Source organism: Cyanistes caeruleus, chromosome 1 (assembly GCF_971803275.1).
Source record: "Cyanistes caeruleus chromosome 1, bCyaCae1.hap1.1, whole genome shotgun sequence".
NCBI lineage: Eukaryota > Metazoa > Chordata > Aves > Passeriformes > Paridae > Cyanistes > Cyanistes caeruleus.
The window spans coordinates 78,822,857-78,830,603 of record NC_141701.1 but is presented as its reverse complement, the minus strand read 5'-3'; positions in this window follow the sequence as shown (position 1 = coordinate 78,830,603).

The window sequence follows — 7,747 nt, the reverse complement described above, 5'->3', positions numbered from 1 at the left end:
ATAATAGTATAATGCATGGCTCATGGAAGCCCAATGTTAAAAATTTATACATAGAAAGAAATAACTCTACAGAGGGAGTAATGATAGTATTTTTTCATCTCTCATTGTGTGTCATTCTTGGCAGAAAAAATAAGCTGCAGGACAGAGCCATTAATCCAATCTTTGGTACACTCAGCAGCGTTTGTTGTGGTCCTTCAGGCTGACAAGAAATGTGAGCTTTCCCCAGTGAAACCCTTGTACTTGCTTCCCCAGTGTAGATCAGAAGGGCCAGTTCTCTTACAGGGAAAGACCCTGTAAAAGAACTTACCCCCTTTCTCCAGGGAATTTCTGACATCCTAAATAGCCTATGAAACATGGTGAGCAAAGAGACACAGATACTCCCAACACTTGGTTCTGTCCTGCAGTCACCAAGAAACACAGCAAAGCTGGCTGATGGCTTTCACTTTGTAAGGGCAAGGGAGCTCTTGCTCAAATATTCCCTCCCTTTCCCCTTCACTAGTGTGGGGGAAAATATTTACTCTGATAGACGTTTGCCCCTGCAGTAAAATATGTCATGAACAAAACTGGCCATATATAAGGGCATATATCTGCACACAATTCATATATAGTGTAGCTTAACTCATATTGGAAGAGTTCAGATAAATCACTTTACTTCACAATTGTTGCAAGCTAAAAACATACAGTGTATGTGAAAGGCAGCTCAGCAGATGCTTGGTAAGCCACAGTAACTTGATTCATTATCAATTCCCCAAAAAGCGAGGCCACATATTGTATGAAGTTGCATAGGTTAAACTCTCAAGAGGTTTTCACAGATTCCTGGCATAATGTACTCAATATATGACTGTCAACATATTGACATTTGCGAGTTTTAGCTGAACTCTCTTTAAAACAACTTCAAAAGAGAAATTCTGCTCAAGATTTATTATTATAAATGATAAAGAGGATACAGCAGATATTGCATGCATCAGAGGATGAGGTCAAACCTCAGAAATCAGGAAGATGTAATCAACACTGTCTCTAAGTGTTGGCATGGACTTGACAAAAACCTTGGGGGAGAGGAAGGAAAGATAGCAGCTTGAGCAGCTGTTTTCACAGTGTGCCAACATAACCTCAATGGGAAGTAAAAACTGGACAGCGAGGATGGATCTTATGCCGCTAGTGCAGAACCTGGAAAGGTTCCCCCAAGTCAGTGCACACAGAAAACCTGGTGGCTTTCCAAAAAGCACTGCATGTGAGCTGTGAGGATAAGCAATTAAGAATGATGGTAAGGAGCTCAGAGCAGCAGTGATCTCACTGAGCCATCTCTGCCACGCAGCTCTGACTCAGGAGGATCAAAGACTGAATAGTGACATGCTTTAACTGGAGGAAGCTTAATACAAAGCACACATACATTCAGCCCTGTTAAATCAGCCTCTCAATCTAAAGACAATGGCAAAAAAAGAGGCATTTTCAAGCACAGCATAGTTCATGTTTTACTGATGCCTGAGCTTACATCATTTTCCATTTGCATAGTTAATACAGAGGTAAAATATGTGGAATCTGCTTGTGACATGAAAAATTAAAAAGGGGGCAGCACACTGGGATGAGATTAGTGGAGCAGATATTTTCCAGATTGCACCAGAGGGCTAAATAATTTCTTTCTTCAATCATCCCAGCAGTGACTTAAGCCACTGACTTAAAAATTTTCTTTGATGCATTCTCAACTGAAAAAAACTTTTACTTTACCATGCTCACCATGTCAGGTGCTGTACTTTTTTATACTCAGTCTGCTTTGTTTTGAAGAATTTTTCTGCATCTCACTGATTGGAATCTAGAAGAGTAAGCAAAACTTGGTCAGCAAGCAACAAGTTTCTGAGGTTTTCATTTAAGTTTTGGATGTTTGTTAAATTCATTAAGTCATTCTGAGCAGTCACCCAAAAGTCACTATTGGGAGTCATATTGGCAAAAGGAAAAGTAAGGTTGATTATTGTCTTTATTAGTAAAATAAATAAAATTTCAGAGAAATTACTGGTTGCAGCCCTGACAGAATAGGCACAAAATGGGGAAGCATTAATTTAAATCTTTAGGGAACAGTTAAAGAAAAATCATTAGTTTTGTTTCCTTTCCAAATCGGAAAATGTTCATGGTTATTACTTCTCTGTATATAATATATGGAACCTGGCAGTAAATTCAGGATAGTACACTTGGTTAATTTATCATGTTAATTTGAATCCATATGAAAAAAAATGATTACATGTCTTTTTATCTACCTTAACAAATAAGATTTTCTTTTTCTAAGGAAATAAATCTACATACCATTTTTCTCTGAAGTCTTTAATGAGCCTCAGACCTTAAAACAAATTTGATTTTCTTCTACCAGGCACCTTGCTTCTCTTACTAATGTTAATAAAGCTCTTGATTTTATTTTATTTTTCCATTGGCAGGAAAAAGGTGAATAGGAGGTCTCAGTCACAACCTTCTCCCCAAGATTTCCTGTATTCCCAACTTTCCCAGAAGAGGCAGAGACAAGCTGGCAGTCAGCCTGGAAGAGGAGGAGGAGGAGGGGTTGACAGTCAGGGCACTCAGGCTCCAACAACTTGCCAGAGAAGTGCATGCCAATTTTACTTTCCCCCTGCAGTGAGAAAATTAGTTGGATAAAAGCCTTTCAGACAGGCAACAGGCAGACTACTTTTTTCCCATTTGTACACCAAGTACGGGATTTTTCTAGAAAACATCCTTTCTCTTCTCATCTCACTGATTTTAAAAACAATATTATCACAATTTGCACCATCAAAAATACCAAAAAAAAAGCATGGATGGAGAAACAGATGGAAGCAGAGAGTGCTGGAGAGAAGACTGAAGTCTGAGTAGCTTTGTATGGTTAATTGGCTGGTTAATAGCTCATATGACATTACAATATTACACAGTAGCTGGAGGATTCCTGTCAAAGTGGGGTTGGTTGAAGGGAGTACAGCACAGGATTTCAGAGGTCCAGTGGACTTACAGAAAGAAAGGGTGCTGACTAGTAAAAATAAAGAATGTTTAGAAGAAGAACACACGTGTGGCTGTTGGAATCCCCTATCTAACCTTATTATTTGCTAAAATATGCCAATTAAAGGATTCAGTTAAACTTCAATATGTAGCATATAATAAATATATTTACTAAATATAGTAAATGCAAAGAGCAGCTTTGAAGACCAACAAATAGGCTGTAGGAAAGAAAAAAAGCATTCAGCAGCTGTGTGCCTAAATAGTATGGAGAAAGACGCTGCATTCTATCTTCTGCAATTGCTAGTTACAGAGCTTCTGGAATTTATAGACCACAATGTGCTACTGTGGTTTCTTGCAAAGCAAGACCCTGAAGAGGTCTTAAATAAATGTTTACAGTTCATCATAAACTTGGAACATGTAGTGCAGTTGCATATACTTAGTTTGTCGCAGTGAAGCAACATTTTATGTTCATATTCCTTGAAGAACAGAGTAAGGACTCCCAGCTACTTCAGCAGAGGTATGCAAAATTTTGTCCTCCATGCTTCTTCATGAGTGATGACCAGGATATTTCTGTAACATCCATTATGGACGTTAAAATGTGATTCTAGATAAAATAATTGCCAAAAAATTGAAAAAAAAAAGAAAAAAATTGATTTATTTCCAGGATGTTAGTGTTAGTCATGTATTTTATTTAAGCCACACTCCCTCCTCCTGGAATCACTTTTCTGGGATTTTTTAGGGTTCTTAGACAGGTTATTTTCTTGGAAAACATGTTGCTGACTTTTAATTTACTTTTAGGCCTTGAAGTGTCCTATATTCAATTGAAAATATGACTAAAATATGCCCTGAGTTTTCATTTAGTTTTGTTGGAGTTAATTTTATTTTAAGAAAGAAATCAGCAAAACTCCAAAGGCATTTTTATTTTATTTTTTTTTTATTTTCCCAGGACTTTTAAGACAGTCTTGAGATTTTGGAAGGAAAGCTGATACTGAATTCTTGTGGCTGCTACTGCTGTGATAACAAATATGTGACTACATTAGGAAAGAGAAAAAAATCAAGCAGTGTGTTATGTTATTTCCACTGATAGTGGATGAGGGAATTTAAAATTTAATTCTGGGCTTTTTACAGAAGAATGTTGGATTTCATGCTAGAAGGAGGCTCAGATGACAGACAGGAGAGTACCTTTATTTGTACCTACTAAATGATAAGAGGTGACACGGGCCTGGCTGTACCTGCTAAACATCTGCCCTTGCTGAGGACTGGTCTGGTTGGCCGTGAGCCAGAAATTGCAGAGGTACCTGCACCACAACAGGCTCACAGATAATTCAATGCTTACTGTTTCTTTGCTGTGAAAAATGTGATGGCTATAACTTGAACTAAGGGGAAGATGAGCTACAACTTGTGGTTTTGGTATTATTTCACTGAAATAGCTAGTTGCTCCAGAACACCTTACAGAAAACAATACACTGGACAAACTTTTTGCAAGTGCAGATGTTCATTTATCACTAAGCTTTAAGAGCTGCACCAATGTGCATCAGTCAAAGATCTCCTTGACTAGGAAATACGGAAATACATTAAATCAATATTCAGCCCTAAGCCACATCACGAGATCTCTCTGGGTATTACTTTCTGTTTTCCCCTCAGGTCTGCGGTTAATTACTCTCATAGTATTTCTTAACTGGACAAGTGAACTGTTGAAGAGGGAGAAATAAAGAATAACAGAGTGTTGATTTATGGGACATAATGTTAAACTTTCACCAAATTTTATTAGATATTAATATTTTTAATTCTCAGAATAACTCCATCAAGTGTCCAGTAAAACCAAGTTGTCAGCTGGGCACAATTGTCTGGTGGTGTTTCAGGGACTACCCCTGATGGGTAGTCATCAGACATGGGTGCTCAGCAAACACAGGGACTTAAAAGTGTCATTGAGGAAAGAGTAGATCTGTGAACATTATTTCAGGCATCTGAAACCAAAAGACAGTCGTCTATGTTAAAAGGTGAACCTTTTGCAAACTTGTGATTTCTCAAAGGAGCAAAAGGGTGACCTGAGTTATAAGGAAGTGAACTTCAGAAGAGTATTTTTTGTTGCCATATGTGTGTGTGCCCTGGGACACGAGAAGCAGACCAGGGCTGCTGCAGTAGGTCAAGCATGTCCTCTTGCACACTCAGCAGTCTGGCAATGGCCACGGGCTGCTATGGCAAATAGCAAATGGGATCACATTGCAGCTACTGGGTCCTGATTGCACCAGTTTTGGCAAAAGAACATTTATCCATATTTTGTTATATCTCAGACATAAACAGCAGCTGTGTATCTCCCCTACATCTATTTTTTTTCATTTCACTCTTGAAATGCACAAACTAAAATTTGAAAGAATCACCGGGAAAAGACCATAGGAATGTAGTTAAATTATAGTATCAAATTGTTACAACAAAATGGAGACCGTAATTAAGGCCACAGCACAGGCTTTGTGAGCTTATATTGGCAATTGTATGGCCAGCAGGATCTAGGCAGTGATTGTCTGTAATACCTGTAATCAACACTTGTGAGGCCTCACTTCAAATCCTACGCTCAGCTTTGGGTCCCTCACTACAAGACAGACATTGAGGGGCTGGAGCACATCCAGAGAAGGGCAATGGAGCTGGTGAAGGGTCTGGAGCACAAATCCTATGAGGAGCAGCTGAGGGAGCTGGGGTTGTTTAGCCTGGAGAAAAGGAAGCTCAGAGGAGATGTTACCGCTGTCTACAACTGCCTGAAAGGAGGCTGCAGCCAGGTGGAGGGCAGTCTCTTCTCCCCAGTAACAAGCAACAGGACAAGAGGAAACAGTCTCAAGTTGCACCAGGAGAAGTTTAGACTGGATATTCATAAAAATTTCTTCACTGAAATTGTGCTCAAATAGTGGAACAGGCTGCCCAGGGAGGTGGTGGGATCACCATCCATGGAGGTATTTAAGAGATGTGTACACATGGTTTAGTGGTGAACTTGGTAGTACTGGGTTAACAGTTGAACTCAATGATCCCAGTGATTTTTTTAAACCCAAATAATTCTGTGATTATATGTAATTTGTGTACAATTGTTTAGCAGACAAAGATCTAAATGTATATTTCTTGTCTATCTGAAATTATTCCTCTTCTGTTTGACTGAGAAATTCACCTGATTTGGAAGCTGTAGCTATAAATCTATAGTATTGGCAGAAGCCTATTCATAAAACGTGGAGATTTCACTCTAAGTTCTGGAGGAAAGTCAATGTTGCAAAGTGAAGTGTAAAATTATTCCTGTCTCAGTGTTATTTTTGAGTCATATATCTCTGCCTTTTATGAACAGGAGGCATATTTGGAAGAATTATGTCTGCGTCATAAATCCCTATTTGCCTGGGACATGACTAATAGGTGTCTTTAACACAGTAAGATGATATTACTGTCTTAGCTTGCAATTTTTTTTAACCTCTGAAGCACACACAACAGATGAAGTTTAAACAGTACAATGACATTAATCTATGGTCTGTCAGGATGTTGTTACCACCCTCCTTTTCTGGTCCATTGATTCCAGCCAGCAGGTGCTGTAATTTATATGAGTCCCAAAATTTATTATTTCAATATTTAGCAAGCACAATCAGCATGGTTGCTTTCAGAACCTGCTGAGTGTGGTGGTCTGTGGGAGAAAAGGAGTGAGTTGAGGCAGGGTGGGAGGGAGGGAGGCGATCATTGTTCGTGCACTCCCTCATGCTGCGTCGGCTGAGCTGTGACCAGGGAAAACAAAAGTCTGTTTAAATGAATAATGTTGCAGATCTCCTGCTGTAGCTACCAGTGGGGGCCAGTCTGTTTGTAAGCCATTATCATCCCCTTGTGTTTTGAGTAGCTATGCATCTTGAATGCAAGAAAATAATCTTCAAGAGCTGGTTTCTGTCATCCTCATTGTCTGGTAGAAAAGACAGAGAGCAACTTTAACAACACATCTTAATATTAATATTTAAAATTTGTGAATATCTCTGCTTGTCTAAAGGCTGCATGCCAAGCATTGCTTATGAATAGGTTCTGAATTTTACAGACGAGCTTATTATTACAGTGGAAACAACACCACCTTCTATACATGCCTTTACTAGCTGCCTACTTGCCATTATCACTGTTATTAGCTATTTATTTATCTATTGTAGGTCAGACTGTGCAGTCTTGCTCAGCATTATGTGTGGTTACATTTGTTGACCCACACTTATTCCCCTGGAAAGCCAATCTCTTCATAGCTGTCTATATATGCACAATATGTTACACGACATGGTGATAAATATTATATCATGTAACAAGAATGAACAATGCTTACTGTTTCCTGAACATCCTCAACTGTTTCTGAAAGTGTGTTACCTGCAATAAAAATTTACCAGTGCAATGTGAAAATACCATCAAGAAATTTTTGTGGGAAATTTTGATTTTTTTTTTTAATTTTTTGTTTGTACCGAAGTTTGCACTCCAGTATTCCTGGTGTGTGATTTCCTGTGAAGTGAAAGTGAAGTGCTCTTTTGTTTTGCCCTCCCTGGATTAGCCTGTCCCTATAGGAAGTCATTAGGCTAGCCTGGGATTTATTTTCTTGCCTTGCATAATCCCAAAATTTGTAACTTGCTCTGTTTTGTTGATTCTCCCTCTGTATGATGTTACTGGTAATGGTGATAGAAGGAAAACATCTGAAAACTGGAGCATTTTCAGCTCCCTGGTGTACGAAAAAGGGCAGAGGGGGGATATGATGCCTTAAGTTTTAGATTTTTATATTTTTCATATTCTGTGG